The sequence below is a fragment of the Anolis sagrei genome, chromosome 6 (assembly GCF_037176765.1).
Source record: "Anolis sagrei isolate rAnoSag1 chromosome 6, rAnoSag1.mat, whole genome shotgun sequence".
Taxonomy (NCBI): Eukaryota; Metazoa; Chordata; class Lepidosauria; order Squamata; family Dactyloidae; genus Anolis; species Anolis sagrei.
Genome location: NC_090026.1, coordinates 111,455,132 through 111,473,063, shown reverse-complemented (window position 1 = coordinate 111,473,063; position 17,932 = coordinate 111,455,132). Strand labels below are relative to the sequence as shown.

Here is a 17,932-nt window from a genome sequence, read left to right as displayed (position 1 = left end):
ATTTCATGGCAGTTCAAAAGTGATGTCAAACTGCATGTATTTCTATACTGCTGATGTACTCATTAACTAAATATGAACATCAATGGAGCCCCCAGTGGCACAATGGGTTAAATCCTTGTGCCGGCAGGACTGCATACCAACAGGTTGGAGATTTGAATCTGGGGAGAGTGTGGATGAGCTCCCTCTGTCAGCTCCAGCACCCCATGCAGGGACATGAGAGAAGCTTCCCACAGGGATGGTAAAACATCAAAAACATCTGGGTGTCCCCTGGGCAACGTCCTTGCAGATGGACAATTCTCTAACATCAGAAATGACTTGCAGTTTCTCAAGTCATTCCTAACACAAGAAAACCCAAAACAAAACAAAACAAAACATCAATACCTGGATACCTGGTCTTACTCACAGAAAGCCACCCAAAGTGAAAAAAAGAATAATTGCCTGAAACACCAGGTCTTGCAAGGGAGTTACATATATGAACCAGACCCTGCGAGTGATCTAGATGCCTACTCTTCTCCCATGAATATTCGGGAAACACTACTTGCATGGCATAAGAATATAATGTACAACATCAGGGGTCACATATTGGCTTGACCTCAAGTGTGAAAAATGCCATTATTGGCCAACAATGCCTCACTGCATATTGTACAAGATAAACAGGATGCTCTTCATGCAAATAAGAGTAACGAAACACAGATCTGACATCAGAAACAGAACAAAAATTAGAAGAACACACCTCAATCTGTTAGAACACTCTGTCTCTGACCTCAACGTGGCTATTCTGAAACAAAACAATATTGAAGACATTGTCCAAGGAAAACAACTAAATAAAGCTGTTTTAAATTCTAGTTTTAAGACTGATGATTCAATATTAAACAAAGTAAGAAACCATTAAGAGGCGTGGATGTCTCATGGGATTTTCCTCTCACTTCATGTATCGAGAAGCTTATTTATGCAGAGAGGGCCGTATGGCTAATCTTTGTTCTTCGTTCACAGCAATTAAAAGAAATTCCTTTGGACATTTTGGCCACCTGTAGTTTTTGCATTTTTTTCATTCCAGCTGGCTCAATGGCTTACAATTCTACTTCATGCAAAGATTCATCAAAACGCTATGGTGGATAATGTGTAGTCTTCCAGATTGTGTGTGTGTGTGTGTGTGTGTATCAGGAGCAACTTGAAAAACTGTAAGTAGCTTCTTGTGTGAGAGAATTGACTGTCTGAACGGATGTTGCCCAGGGGATGCCTGGATGTTTTGATATTTTACCATCCTTGAGGGAGGCTTCTCTCATGTCTTCGCATGGGGAGCTGGAGCTGACAGAGGGAGCTCAACCTGCTCTCCTCAGATTCAAACCACTGACCTATTGGTCAGCAGTCCTTCCAGCACAAGGGTTTAACCCATTGCACCACCAGGGGTTGTGCACCAAGTGGTTCCTAGTCTTCCAGATGATTCTGAACTTTAATGAACATCAACCCTGATCTACATAATGAGGATTTTTTTTACATGAAAGTCTGCACTTTTTAAATCTTTGTTCTAACAATTCTTTGTGAATTGGCTCAGACAAATACTTTTTATCATAACGCGTTAATCTCCTTATCTGTACTAGGATGTCTGCATTACTTCCCAACCTTTTGCTAAGAAACACTGTGAAGATAATCATCAATGTTTGTAGCTATTCCTTCTCAGTTCCCATACTTCTTCCTCCAACTCAAACATGTGTATATATGTATCTGCCTAGTGCTACATGCATCGTCCAACAAAGCTTGTGCCAAATCAAAACTTTAAGTGGACACGAGATTCTTTGCTGATATGACAGGTTATTTCTCTAAAATGAGTTCAGCATCGCAATTCTTGGAAGACTCTGAAAATTAAGAGAAGCACTTCTGTGATGTTAAGACCGCACAAACCATTTTCTTTAAAGACAGAGTGCAAAGTCATTTCCAGGTCCTGTAGGCACAGGCAAATTCATAACATCTGAATTTAGTTATCAAGTGTAATAAAACATTTTAATAAAATATCCATCACAAAGTTTATCAGATGATAAAGCCTATGCTCCATAATCAAAAGAAACACACACATTCACATTTGACAGGATTGATAAGCCATTCACCCTGGGATATAAAAGACAAGGATGTGATATTTTAAATCTGGTGCAATCTGATGTGGTAGACTAGCAATTTTTGTTTCTAATGCACCGAGGACTAATTTGTGTCCAATAGCTGGAAGTGCTTCACCTTTTTTTTTGGACATTAATCATGGACCAGCAGCCGACAACTCATAGACTACAACTAATCCATGAACCACTACTCTGAGTAGCATTGCTTTAAACAAATGCTCCCTGGTGTTTTTCCAAAGGCGTTTGTTGATTGGGTTGTAGACAGAGCTGAATCCAATTATCCAGAGGGCTAAGAGATACAGATCACTATACACACTGGGGAGACAGCTTTCTAAGTACACACTCCACCCAAGTGGGCTGTTTCCTTGTTGGCTCCGTTTTCTTGGCTCAGTCACATAACCATGTTGGTGGCTCACTTTTTTGTGGTTAAGGGAGGAGGTCTAGTTTTTATCAAGCCTGAATGAATCAGGGTCATGAAGCTATTGGCATAAATAAGTCTACTTCACATCCAGCTCAGAATTACAGATGGTCATAGTTTATGGATATAAAACTGCCAGTGTGTTCAATCTGGTGTTTATTTATTGCACAACTCTGAGAAGCTAGACTTTACCAAAGTCTAGATAAAAGTTGGAGAACAAGCTCATCACCCATAAGACCTTTTAATTTCCTGTGACATTATACAATATTGATCTTTTGCTTCTATAGTGAATTCCATGCATCTCTCCTGTCCTTCATCTTTTAGTGTGTATTCTCTACATCCAGGTTATAAGCATAGCGGCCCTGCTGGTTGGAGACTCTGGCATCATGGTCCAAAAATGATACATTTTCACATTTACCTTAAGATGTTACACAGGAGGGTGCCCTTAACTTTTTGAGGACTAGCAAGCTAATTCAGTGTGGAATAAATAGGAACACTGTCAGGTGATGGAAAACAATGTTCAGAGAGTTGTCATTATTAATGACTGCACTTCGAACTTGAAGGAGGTCTTAAGTGGATAGGAAATTACTCTTCAACATTTCTACCAATGATTTAGATCACACAGCGGTGGGAATCATTATCAAGTTTGAGGATGGCACAAAACTAGAAAGGGTGGCTAACATTTTAGATAGAAATAGAATTTGAAAAGGGCTTTGATAAACAAAAAAATTGAAAATTTTAATGATAAGCATCACTTGGCAGAGGAAGGTTCTGATTATGTGCTTACTAGAAGACCACAGTTCAACACACTTACTGACAGCTCACAAGTCACCCAGAGATTAACTTTTTTTCTAAAGAAAGAGAGAAAATCACTGCGCAGATAGAAAGACAAAGAGTTGTTGTGTGTTTTCCAGGCTATATGGCTATGTTCCAGAAGCATTCTCTTCTGATGTTTTGCCTGCAACTATGGCAGACATCCTCAGAGGTTGTGAGGTCTGTATCTTAGCTCTTGAACAGTGGTGATTTCAATTAATGCTATTTTTCACACCTGTAGCTGTATTTTGTAGACATTTAAGTTTTAATCATATTTACACAGGCTGATTTTTTAACTGTGTTGCCAGCTGAACCCACTGCTTACAATACCTTTTTCTCTACAGTCATGCAAACAGATAATACCATCAACTGCAAACAGGAACTTCAGGCATCTGATAGAATGGAGTCTGCCAAATCTGTGAAATCTTATAATAGCAGAATGATTAATTTACATTCCCTGTTTCATTTTTTTTTAAACCGTCCAAGAAGAACACTGCCAAAATGTTTGGAAGAGGAGGAATTAAACCTTGCTAAATATATCCTGAAAAAAAATGATATTCTCTTACATCAGTGTCAAGTAAATCCTCCCACAACTGATTAAAATTAAAATTCATTAAAAGCCCCTGGCACAAACCACTGATTGGGGGCTCAACTTTTTCTAGATTATCAATTGTTTGCTGTTTACAAGTGTTTATGGTTCTCAAGATGTTGGATTTCAACTCCCTAACTCTGTCGCAGGCTGTAGACTGGTCAAAGTTTATGGGAGCTGTAGGCCAAAATCAATGGAAGGGGACTACTGCCCATGCCAGCTGTAAAGTATATCATAAACACATGTGCTAATGTGGTCTATAGTTGTACATATCATTACAATCACTGCTTTGCTTTACTTTATACTCCTGTGCTTTTGAGATCACCGTCTGCCTACACAGTCTTCTAACTAGATCATAAAAACTGCATATACAAGCTATTGATGACTGACCTACTCTTTTCCTTGTAGCTGAAACAAGCAAGAAAAGGAACTTCTCCCAGAATTACATGAAGCCTTTGAAACAATGCACAATGGTGAGCATGATAACCTTTTCTACCAAAAGGCTGGAAAACAACATCTGTTAAAGTCTAAAAACATGGCTTGGCTTAAGACACCCAAAGGATTGTGGAGGTGCAGTTTGGAAAAGTAAAGTTAGAACACAACATTTGCATGTCATCCCATTTTTCCATCGCCTGTCAAATACACACACACACTAATTTAAGATTAATTAGGCTGGAGTCCAACCAGATCTGTATACATGGGAGATATGGATAGTATTTCCTAGCGAATGGGTCAATTCTCCAAAGGACTTCAGAAATCATCCTGAATGGATTTATATTTGGGCCACAAAGAAGCCTGCATTTGTGCAGGTGGCAGTCTTGGCAATCCAAAAAAGAAAAATAATATTAGTGCAGCGATCTTGCCTTAAGAAGAATCTGGAAAAGTTTGTTTGCTTTCTCTTCTGTAGAACAAAAAGCCCTTTGTTTCCATCCCCTTGCGTTTCTTAGATCATCAGAGCCTAATTATGTATCTGTAGAACAATTTACCACTGTAATCTTTCAAAACTGAAGATACGTCAAAATCACTTCAGCTCCATTAGCTATTCCAAAGCACTTAGGGGGAGGTTGTTGAAGAGATCCAGATACTACTTGTAACAGTTTTTCCAGGCACATGTGGTTATTTCTTCCCTTTTCCTTCCTCCCACACTGTCAGTCGTATTAGGTCACAGGAAGACAATCTGCAAATCTAAGGACCCTTCATCATACAACACAGTTATACCGCTATGATTCCTCTAACTGCCAGGGCAAAATCCTATGCAATTCTGAGATCTGTAGTTTGGGAAGGGTTGAGAGAAGCGTTTCTCAACCTGGGGGTCAGGACTCCTGGGGGGGGTCACGAGGGGGTGTCAGAGGGGTTACCAAAGACCATCAGAAAACACAGTGTATTGTCGAAGGCTTTCATGGCTGGAATCACTGGGTTGTGATCTGAGGATGGTGGCCATAGATGCAGGTGAAACCAGGAAAAATGCCTCTAGAACATGGCCATATAGCCCGAAAAAACCTACAACAACCCAGAAAACACAGTCTTTTCTGATGGTCATGAGAGTTCTGTGTGGGAAGTTTGGCCCAATTCTATCATTGGTGGGGTTCAGAATGCTCTTTGAATGTAGGTGAAATATAAATCCCAGCAACTACAACTCCCAAATGTCAAGGTCTGTTTTCCCCAAACTCCACCAGTGTTCACATTTAAGTATACTGAGTAGTTATGCCAAGTTTGGTCCAGATCCATCATTGTTTGAGTCAGCAGTGCTTTCTGGATGTAGGTGAACTGCAACTCCAAAACTCAAGGTCAATGCCCACCAAAGCCTTCCCTGGTTTTCTGTTGGTCATGGCAATTCCATCATTAGTGGAGTTCAAAATGCTCTTTGATTGTAGATAAATTATAAATCCCAGAAACTACAACTCCCAAATGACAAAATCAATCCCGCCCCAACCCCATCAATCTTCAAAATTGGGCGTATTGGGTATTTGCGCCAAGTTTGATGCAGTGAATGAAAATATATGCTGCATATCAGATATTTACGATTCATAACAGTAGCAAAATTACAGTTATGAAGTAGCAATGAAAATGTTATGGTTGGATGTCACCACAGCATGAGGAACTGTATTAAGGGGTTGCGCCATTAGGAAGGTTGGGAACCACTGTTGTAAAGTATATAAAGGTGTGTCATAACACTATAATTATGTCATGTAGCTTTAAGAGTTATGGTCCAATTCACAGCTACAGTCAGCTCTCCACACTGATTGGGTTTAGGAGAACAGGATGCAGTAAAAATTCAGAAACAATGCATAAAAACACTTTTTTTTTAACCGAAGAGAACACTTCTTTAGGGATCTTTAGGTCTTCCAGTGTGAATCTATGGCCAACCTCTGTTGCAGTATAAATATAAACAAGAAGACATATCCTACCAAGAAAATCTCATGAAAAGTTGGTCTTAGAATAAAGAGAAATAATTTGAAGGGAAATGATTTGAAGGCACATATCAAACAATATTTTAACCTTTTCATTAATGTCCTGAGATTCTGAAATGGGAAATTTCCTGTATAATTTTAGCCTACTTCCCGCAACCTTAGGAAAAGAGCAGGGCCACTCCACAACATTTTTCTGTCTGACATACCACATATATAGGGCAGGATTGGAAATCGAAATGTATACCAACACTAGCCATGGGACTATCTTTCAGAACACCGAAGATAACAGTTAAGTTTTTTTGGCGGGAAAAACAAGGCAAGTTGTGGGATCACCGGAAACATCTGTAAAGTCCACAAGGAACTAGTGGGAAGCTGTCATTGTTCTTTCCTCTACCTCAGGCTAGGCAAACTTGGGTCCTCTGGGTGTTTTGGACTTCAACTCCCACCATTCCTAACAGCCTCAGGCCCCTTCCTTTCCCCCCTCAGCCACTTAAGCGGCTGATGGGGGAAAGGAAAGGGCCTGAGGCTGTTAGGAATGGTGGGAGTTGAAGTCCAAAACACCCAGAGGGCTCAGGTTTGCCCATGCCTGCTCTAGCTTCTGGCACCTGAGGTGTTGCCTCTCTCAAGGCAGAAACAAACCCTGGAAAATGGTATTACTAGAAAGACAAATGCTTGGACCATACCAAGATGGATTCTCCAACAATGTCTATTAAGGCAAGCTCATTCAAGCAGGAAACCAAATTCTGCTTGGAACCAAAGAGTGCTCCCAGATGAGGAACAATTTCCAACAGTCCATTTTCTGACTTAACTGCAGGCATACCTTTTCTCCTTTGTGTAAGGTAATACATTTCTTGCACAACAGAAAAATCCAAAAGTATCTGCAGAGAGCTTTTTGTGAGTCTTTGGGACGGGAGCACTCTGCACATCCTTCAAGCTACACTGTCAGGTACTAGATTATGGCTGAAAACCCCTCAGTCCTCCATGTGGACAAAGCTCTGGTTTCATCCACACACACCACAGGAAAGCAATCCAGCGCAAGCAAAATCCACTGCTAGTCAGAAATGTAGAGCTGGGCAACCTGGCTTTTTGGGAGGGCAATATTTTTTACACTGCACAAACCCAAGTTCACATGTATCTTCTTATTTCTCTCTGGTCAGATTGAACTGAGTAGAATTACCAACTTTTCATTAGGTGTCTGCAACTATGCCTCCAATAGACCTTGATTTACAGCAGTGGTTCCCAATCTTTTTTTGACCAGGGACCGCTCTTCAACATTAGTACCAGAAGGGTTACGAATCAGTTTTTGGTCAACTTTAGATTCAGTTTGGCTATTTGGGGTGCTGATTCAGAAAATTGCATTGGATAAACCACATCAGCTCTAGTTTCTGATACAGAAGATATACCATCCTTTTTTATAATGTCATGTTTTGTTTTGGATTTGTGTGTGTGTGTCAGGAGTGACTACAGAAACTCCAAGTTGCTTCTGGTGTGAGAGAACTGGTCGTCTGCAGGGACATTGCCCAGGGGACACCGGGATGCTTTTTTGTGTGTGGATGTTTTATCATCCTTGTGGGGGGCTTCTCTCATGTCCCCACATGGAGAGCTGGAGCTGATAGAGGGAGCTCATCCATGCTCTCCCCGGATTCGAACCTCCAACCTGTTGGTCTTCAGTCCTGCCGGCACAAGGGTTTAACCCACTGCGCCACTGGGGGCTCCATGCCATCCAGTAGTTGTCATCTGCTTGCCCACAGAAAACCATATTTAATAATCTAGGGCCGATGTGGTAGGAGTAATATTTTGTGGGTAGTCAGGTTCTCCCCTCCCAACATCCCCATTGCCTTGGCACTATAAGAGGGTTTTGCGAGACCAGTCGCTCTCATCACCATGTGGTTTCGAGGCAACAATGTAGTAATAGTGAGGCCATGGACCGTACTTTCATTCTTGCGGACGACGGGTCACAGGTTGGGAACCACTGCTTTACAGCAATTACAGGTTGGTGGGATGCGTATTATTATTTAACTAAGAAAAAGAGCCCCCAGTGGAGCAGCAGGTTAAACTGCTGAGCTGCTGAACTTGCTGACTGAAGGGTCAGTGGTTCAAATCCAGATAGCAGAGCAGCAGAGCCCCAGCTTCTGCTAACCTAACTTAATATTAGGGAAAACCTTTATCTTTACTTTACTTGGGCACTGAATGTTTCCATCGAATGTGGGCATTGAATCTGTGGGATGAATGTGGGCATTGAATCTGCTCCCACTGTTAGCCCCAGCTTCTGCCAACCTTGCAGTTTGAAAACATGCAAATGTGAGTAGATCAATAGGTACTGCTCCTGCGAGAAGATAACGGCGCTCCATGTTGTCATGCCAGCTACATGACCTTGGAGGTGTCTATGGACAATGCTGGCTCCTCTGCTTAGAAATTGAGATCGGCACCACCCCCCAGAGTCGGACTCAACTAGATTTAATGTCAAGGGGAAACCGTTACCCTTTAAGAAAAAGATGCTCTGCTGATTTCCCCTGAAAAGCATGTTGTTGTTGGGAAGGTGCTTGAAGATGTTGGACTTGGTAAAAAATTGGCCAGCTGGCAACAGAAAGACACAAGACCCCCACATTTGAGCAAACTACACTGAGCCCTGGGCATTTGCCCGAATTTGTGCCTGGACCCCTGTGGATACCAAAGTCCCATTAGATACAATGATAAAACAGCTTACATAAACAAGACAAAAATCAAAGTTTGCTTTCTGGGATGTCATTTCGGAAAGATATTGCCAAGCCAGGAGCGGGACAGGGTTCCATTCTTGGACTGTAGAAATAAGGCAGCTGGGCACCACTTGAACTGGCATGGCTCAGCGCTAGGGAACCTTCGGGGTTATCGTTTGGGGAGGCACCTCCACTTTTCGAAGGCTGAAGACCTTGAAAAAACTACAACTCCCAGGATCCCACGTCATCTGAGCCCTGGCAGTTCATTCCGGGGAGTGGAAGGGAGCCAGAGCCAGAAAAAGCCATGGATTCGATGGATGGTTTTCTGCGGCTCTGGAAACGCAGCTGAAACTTTGGCACCGCGTCGGAGAGGCCGGGCTGGGAGCTGATGCGAGTCGGAGGGAAGCCTTAGAGGGAGAGGAGGACTTACCCTGCGGATCGGCACCCATGGTGGCCTATGGATCGAGCAGCCCGGCAATGGGGAGCCTCCGGGCTGAGCAGGAGGAAGGAAAGAAGGGAGGAAGGAAGGAGGAGAGATGCTGCGCGCCGCCGCCTCTGCCTTCTGCGCGCCTCTCCTCTCTCCTCTCCTCTCCTCTTCTCCGGCGCTGCCGACTGGCTGGCTCTCGGGGCAAGTTTCCCAAGCCTCTCCTCTCCTTTCCTTTCCCCGGACCCGCCTTCTCCTCCCGGAGCACCTTGCCGCTTGCCTCGGGCTCCTTTCTCCGCCTTCTTTCGAGAGGAAGCCAAACTCCGGCTCATGAGAGAAAGGGTAATTGCCGCCAGCCTTGGGCTTCCCCATCCCCACTGGAGACTGAATGCAGACACAGCCCGCTTGCCCTGCCCAGGCTCAAAGCCATGGATCCTGGGAGGAGGCAGCGTCGGCAGAGAAGGCGACAAACCAGGCATGGACAAACTTCGGCCCTCTCTCCAGGTGTTCTGGACTTCAACTCCCATCATTACTCAAGTTACAGCCTGACTTGGTGGTCCACACCTTAGACCAGAATAGACTACTGTAATGCACTCTACGTGGGGCTGCCTTTGAAGATAGTTCCAAAACTGCAGCTAGTGCAAAGGCTGGCTGCCAGATTACTAATAGGAGCTAACTACAGAGAACATAAGGAGCCCCCAGTGGCACAGTGGGTTAAACCGCTGAGTTGCTAAACTTGTTGACTGAAAGGTTGCAGGTTTGAATCCAGGGAGCGGCATGAGCTCCCACTCTCAGCCCCAGCTTCTGCCAACCTAGCAGTTTGAAAACATGCAGATGTGAGTAGATAGATAGGTACCGCTCTGGCGGGAAGGTAACAGCAGGCCTGTAGGGGGGGGGGAAGGGGTTCAACCCCTCCCCCCAAAATTTTTCAGGTTAAAAAAATCTGGTTTACTCATGAATTTTAACTGGTTAACCAAATCCCCATGCTAGCACTATCTCAAGCAAATATCGACAATTTATTAACACTGTCATTACTTGCAGCAATAGCCGATGTAGCGAAGCAACCAAGTTGGGGGGGGGGGGGGAGTGTTGAATGCTCTCATTAAGGAGGCCAGACTTGGTGGAGATGGTTGACGGGGACGGAGCTGCAGGCTATTGAAGGCTGCTCTGCCCCCTGCTATGCTCTTTGCTTCAGCGTGAACTAGGAGGTAGGTTTCAACACCGATTTTTTTTCTGGCTACGGCCCTGGGTAACAGCGATCCATGCAGTCATGCTGGCCACATGACCTTGGAGGAGTCTATGGACAACGCCGGCTCTTCAGCTTAGAAATGGAGACGAGCACCAACCCCCAGAGTCGGACACAACTGGACTTAATGTCAGGGGAAACCTTTATCTTTGCCTACAAAAAACATACCATGCCTCTGCTGAAGCAGCTCCACTGGCTTCCAACAAGTTTCCGGGCTGAATTCAAGGTGCAAGTTATCTATCTATATAAATAAAAATGTGATGCTCATTTGTGGGATTAACAGAACTCAAAAACCACTGTATGAATTGACACCAAGTTTGGCCACAAGACACCTACCAACCCAACAAGTGACAATCACTCAGGTGTTTTGGACTTCAACTCCCACCCATTCCACTGCAATTTTGAAACAAAATGAAAACTACGTAGCCATTCAAAAGCATCCTTATTGACTCAGAATTGAGATGGCACAACAGTATTTGACACTGAAACCTGGAGAATGGTAAGGAGTTGGCCCTTCATATCCACAGATTCAGTAGTCTGGAAATCATACACCAGTAGATACCAAGGGCCCACAGTTATTTGTTCAGGAGGATATTTTTGCTGGGGAATCAGCAGAGGAACTTTTTCTTAGTTCAATAACAATATGCACCCCACCCACTTGTTATTGCTATAAAGCAAGATCCTGTTGAAAACATAGTTACAGACACACAATTAAAAGTTGGCAACCCTGATCCTTCCAGTTGTGGCTGTAATCTAATCAGAAACAATGCTTGGAAAAAAGAAAAATACATGTAAACTTGCATGTGTGTGGTTTAAAAGCAAAACACTGCATTTCTCCCAAGTTTATCCTGTACTACAGAAGAACAGTTAATAAGTGAAAATATATATTTATTGGAGCCAATAACAAACAGAACTGAAAAGAAGCCACATGCTTTGATTTCTGCTTTCTGCCATTGCCAAGGATAAAACTGAGCCGCATCCAAGGTGACAGATTAAACAACCCGCTTCCAACATTCTTCAGGGAAGGATGGTTTTATGTATTATCAGGTGGAGTCCAATTACACGCAGACACAAGTGTGTACACATATGGGGTGCATATGTTTACAACACCAGAATGCCTCTCTTCAGTTACTTTTAATGCACTTACACTGTTGTCTTTTTTTCTAGCTTGGTGATTAACACCAAATCTCATGGATTTAAAAAAATTAAAGAAATGTCTCAGGTGAGTCATATTTACAATGGACACTTCTAAAGTAAACTGAAGCTCTTTGACTGTTGGATGGGAGCAGCTTCTGTCATCACTGCATCAATACAGATTTGCTTGCATATTCTGCTTTTCATATAATCCTGAAGAGTGCAGCCTGTTGGTGCATTAAAACTGGGTGTTAGGAATTGTGGGAGTTAAAATCCAAAACACCTGGAGGGCTGAAGTTTGCCCATGCCAGAACTATAAGGTTTGTGAACCAAAATTCAAGGCAAATGTTATGGGATGTCAAGGCTGCCTACTGTCACAGATAAGATACATTGAACAGAGTGGAAATGTGAAAGTATAAATGAATCAGAATATTCTGCAAAATATGAGATTGAAGGGATATGTTCCCATAGGATTCTTACTGACTTTTGAGATGGACATGCTCAAACTGTGAGCAAAAATAAGGTGACCGTGTTATACCATGGAATACTGTTTTACCTCATTGGAATAATACCTATTATTACTAGAAATTCAGATGTTGCTTTTTGGACCCTTTCTACATTGCCATATAAAATCCAGATTATCTGTTTTGAACTGGATTATCTGACATTGTAGACTCATATAATCAGTTCAAAGCAGACAATGTGGATTATCTGCTTTAATAATTGCGATTATATGACAATGTGAAAGAGGTCTTGCATTACATCTGCTAGAATGTAGTGCTAGCTGGGGAATTTGGAGAATTGTAGTCCACCAGAGCCCCCAGTGGCACAGTGGGTTAAAGCGCTGAGCTGCAGTTCAAATCCGGGGAGCAGGGTGAGTCCCAGTTTCTGCCAACCTAGCAGTTCAAAAACATTTAAATATGAGTAGATCAATAGGTACTGCTTCGGTGGGAAAGTAACGGTGCTCCATGTAGTCATCCCGGCCACATGACCTTGGAGGCTTCTTTGAATTAAAAATGGAGATGAACATCACCCCCCAGAGTCAGACACAACTAGACTGAAAATTTACCTTTTCCTTGTCCAAAAGAGTAACTTTTTTCAAGTTGTGGGTCTCACATGCAGCAGAGTCATGGAATCTTAAAATTGAAAGGGAAGTTGATGTCCATCCACTCAATTCTTTGCCCACCATTACTGAGATGTGGTCATTTATCCTGAACCCACCATTGAAGCAGGCTGTTCTAATGTCAAACAGCTTTTTCCATTATGGCAGGAACCTTCAGGAGGTAACAACCTAACATACTTTGGCCTAAATTCCATTCCCAATAACAGCAAGTCAGTTGAATCAGTCACATCTACATATGCATGAATTCACTATCCATTAATTCCAGTTAGGATTAACAGGTTGGTTTCATGGCAAAAGCACCTAGGATGATAATGTCACCACTTGACTTACCTGGCAATGTTTTGCAGGTCAGCACAAAGCTAAGCCATGCTTCGCTGTTCTTTGCCTGCTCTCAGGTCAGCCTGCAGAGTGCCAGGGAGCCAATCAGTTTAAACCTTCAGTTTGAATTGATTGGCTGATGGGCCTGATCAAAATACCAGATGTCCTGCCAAGACATCCAATCAGGTCCAACCTCTAGGTATTTAGAAAAGCGTTCCCCAAAGTTCAGCAGACTGCCCCTTAGCAGTGTGATATGTAAACTTCCCTTGTATTGGCTGTGTTTTAGGAGTGCCATGTGTTCTAGATGTAAGCATGGTGTCACAACTGTGGGGACAGTTGGACATGGTTTCTGGATCTGGGGTGGACATGGTCTATGAACAAGAAACAAAGCAGGAGAGTAACTTGGATAATTTTATGAGGCCAACACATTCTTCAGGCAACACAATAGTGACTGTATATATATGGGCATCACCAGGAGCCCACTAATTGAAATCAATAGGCCACACGTGATATACATAACTTTGAAGTCAATGGTGATGACATCAAAATAGTTAATAATTTGTCATTAATCAAAATAAATACTTCAATTTCCAGAACCCTCCAACCAACAGAGCTACTGGCCACATTGCTGAGGGATGCTGGAGGATGTAGTCCCAAAAAAGTAATGTTTCTAGGTACCAGGGGACTATTGTTTTTGGGCCCCAATTGTCAACTTTCCAATGGCATCTGGCTGGCCACTAATTGAAACAGAATGTTATTTCCCCATCCCATAATACCACTGCCTTCTACTTTCCTGTATTTTTTTTGTTTCCTGTCTTTGGTGGATTCATTTCCTATTAGCAGAGCCTCTGCCCTCTGTTTGGCATCTTCATCTATGTTATCTACGTGGACCAAGAGCAAATTCTCTGGCAGAGGCTTGATGGGTTTCCTGCCAGCTGGACACACCAATTTTGCTCCATAGAAAGCTTCATCAGAAAGCTTAGACTTGTATTAGGATAATATAGCCCTCAATGTTAGGGTGTCTCAATATAAAAGAGCAGTCATATGTCCCAGTTAGATCTGATTTTCATCAGTAACAGCTGTATTTTTCGAAAACTTCCTGCACAAACAGCTGGCTTTCGGGAGCCCAAGCAGGCATGCATCTATTCTCTTAGAAAAACAATGCAGAGGAAGACTCAAGCCTCTGCCTCATACATCCTGGAACAAGACGCAACTTGCCCCACCATGACTAGTTTTAGCAACAACAGAATTTATGAACAGGGATTGCATTTATGAAGTTATATTTATACCAGAATTTATGCAGCTGGTTGTTGAACAAATATTTGCAGATCTTTCTTGGATGAGACACAAATGTCATTGTGTACCCAAGGAGAAAGAAAGGCCATCTACCTTAACTTCTCTGGAAAACGTACTATATATCAAGCATTACAGTATAGCAAGGGAAGAAAGAAAGGTTGCATTTACATATTTAACCCACTTTGGGATACTACCCAAGATAACCTAGCTCTCATTTGTTCTGCAGTTGATGGTGGTTGGTGATGAAAGGGTTAATGTGAGTATTAGTTCTAGAGGGTTTGGTAATCTGTAAGTGGGAGTTCATGGGTGAAAGCAATTAGGGGTGGAGGTGTGCAGGAGATGGATTGCAGCTGGGTGTTACTGGATTTAAGGAGCTAACCTTGAGACTGATCTTTGGGAGAAAAGTATGTTATATTTTGATGATGGATGCTGCTGGTTTTTCCCCCAGGTCTGTTGGATTTTTCGGTATTCTGACCTGTCTCCTGTAATCTTGGAATCCTAGACCTTTGGACTGGCTTTTGACTACGGTATAGACTCTTGAACCCTGGACTTTGTTTATTGAACTCTCGGCATTTGACCACTGGACTGGACCCTTTTGACTACGGAGTTGTTTTTGCTATCTTTATGTTTTATGTTTTGGTCTATTAAAACAGCCAGCAAGTAAGTGCTGTTTTAATTAAACTGTTTGATAAAACTGGGAGTTTGATTCATCTTTACCTAAATAAGGCAGAGCCCTGACAACATGACACTAGCAATCCTGTCACTTCAGGGATTTTCCCCCTAGGACTTCCCAGAAACCAAAAACCTAATGGAAGGTAATGACAGAAGTTTTTTAAAAGAAGGGAGGGCACAGGGGCAATTGTTCCAGGCCTGGCATAAGGAGCGGAATCACATGTGGAAAAGGCCACATCAATATTGGCATTGTTGCATTGGCACCAACTCATTTCAATCCTACCTACCTGATTTCCATACACCTAATGGGAAAAATTGTATTGTTGTATGTCTTCAAACTACTTTCAGCTTACATTGTGTAAACTGCATTGAGTCGCCTAATTAGGCTGAGAAACGCGGTATAGAAATAAAGCAAATAAATAAATAAATATGATGTAGTGGAAATACGGGACAATTGACGTTCCGGGAAAGAATGCTACGGGACACAGGGTGTTTTATTCAAATACAGGACTATCCCTTAAAATTCAGGATGTCTGGTAAGCCAGTGCGAACCTTTCTCAGTATTTTCTCAGTAAGATTTCTTCAGAGTGGGCTTGCCTTTCTTTCAGGCAGAGAGAATGTGACTGGCCTAGGGTCACCCACTGTGTTTCCACAGCCAAGAGGGGATTCAAACCCTGATCTCCCAGACCTCCAATTGTTAAACCACATGTATTTTTTATTAATGGCAATATCATTATGTCATATCAATCTGGGTAAGATGGTTACAAACACATGCAGTGGTATTACTAGCAACCCAGCCCAAACATGGACATAATCAGATACAACAGATACATTTGCTACCAAGCACAATTCAAAGTGTTGGCTTTAGCCTATAAAGTCCTAAATGGTTCTGGCCCAGTTTACTTATCCAAATGTATCTCCCTCTATGAACCAGCATGGTCACTATGGTCTTCTGGGGAGGCCCTGCTCTCAGTCCTACCTTCTTCACAGGTGTGGTTGGTGAGGACAAGGGACAGGGCCTTCTCAGTAGTGGTCCCTCAGCTGTGGAACTTCCTCCCCAGTGAAATTAGATCAGCGCCCTCCCGGCCTTTAGAAAGAAACTAAAAACCTGGCTGTGAAACCAAGTGTTCAGAGAGCACAGTGCAATAGGTAACTATGAAGTGACTGAAATGTGATTGGAATGGCTTCTTGGATTATGATTTTGGGTCTTAGTGCTTTTAACAGTTTATGTAATGTATTGATTGTTATGGTTTTATGATTTTTATTGATTTTAATGTATATTGTATTTGTATGTTTATGTTTATTGTGGCGTTGAATTGTTGCAAATATGGAAGCCGCTCTGAGTCCCCTTCGAGGTTGAGACAGAGTGGGGTAAAAATGCAGTAAATAAAATAAAATAAATACATTTTTCATTGTTATATTTATAGAGAAAGCTTCATTTACCACAACAGATTATCTCCCCCCCCTCCTCCCAGCAAAATTAGGAAACTTTTTTTAAAAAGAAAGAAAGGAGCTAGCAAGAAGAAAAGGAGTTAATAAACAATGCTGATCACAGAGAAGTGGGATGGAAAACCATTATTTTGTCCTGCATCAACAGAGAAGGGTAAATATTTGGATCTAATAAATTGATACTTTGGAAAACAACAGCAAAACAGCTGATACCTCTTAGAGACGTGGGTTGGCTTGAATGTAAAAGCCTAAGTTGGGGTTTCTAATTTGGTATGAGGAGCTAAATCATTCCTCCTTCAGTTTTATGACACAACATGAGTTTTATGAGTCACTTGATTCCAAGTTAAGTTCTGGATTTGTTAAAAATCAAAAAAGATGAGCCCACTATTGTCTTCAAGCACAGCAAGGATCAAGGCACTTGATCCCACCTAACACAGGCACCCGAACTTCTTAGCCCTTTCCATCTTTGACCAGGGTCAGTTATTTTCCTCCCTGTTCAGAATAGACTGGGCTTCTTCATAACATATTCCTTTATTTTCTGATCATACGATATATCTTTAGAACTAATTCTGTTTAGGCAGAATTTGAGGAGTACATACAAAATGCCTAGTAGTCGCATGGCGATGATGATGACGACAACAACAATGAATATAAAGATAACAACGTAACACTTCTGGAAATTACATGTATATGTTTATGTACTTCTAGCAAGTTGCTCAACTAGGAATAAGAGGTACTAACAGTGCATAGCACACCCTTCAACATTTCACAGATGAAAACTGGAACATGCTGGGTCAAGCAATACCAGAGTGTGGTCAATGTTATTAATAAGAAGAACCCGCACGCTAGGAGTTTCCTTTTTGCATAATTCTGTTTAGGAAAGGCAAGATTCAGCCTCCTCAGTGTGTACCCTTTGTGTAGTAATTGAAGTCAACTACAAAGGGAGAAAGTAGGTGAGAGAAACTGGGACATTTTGAAAGCATCTGAAAAAAAAAACCAGGAGATTAATTGGGACTATCCCTGCCAAATTGGGATAAAGGGTAAGGCATAGCCATATATATATATATATATATATATATATATATATATATATATATATATACATACACACACACACACACACACACACATACATATACATACACATACACACATACACATACATACATACGTACACACATACACATATACACACACGCACACATGCACACATACACACGCACACATACACA

At 42.1% G+C, this 17,932-nt stretch overlaps 1 protein-coding gene across 4 annotated transcripts in view; it reads right to left on the bottom strand.

Moving 5' to 3' along the window:
* The window catches only part of JCAD (junctional cadherin 5 associated), an 85,539-nt gene that overhangs the window by 27,116 nt on the left and 40,491 nt on the right, over positions 1–17,932 (bottom strand). For 2 of the 4 annotated variants that reach the window (XM_067470346.1, XM_060782480.2), the window contains exon 1: positions 9,469–9,866. The exons of the other annotated variants lie outside the window; for them this stretch is intronic. The gene's annotated coding sequence lies outside the window, so the exon portion shown is untranslated. Of the gene's footprint in view, positions 1–9,468; positions 9,867–17,932 lie in introns of those variants that run through there. 4 annotated transcript variants of the gene reach the window in all.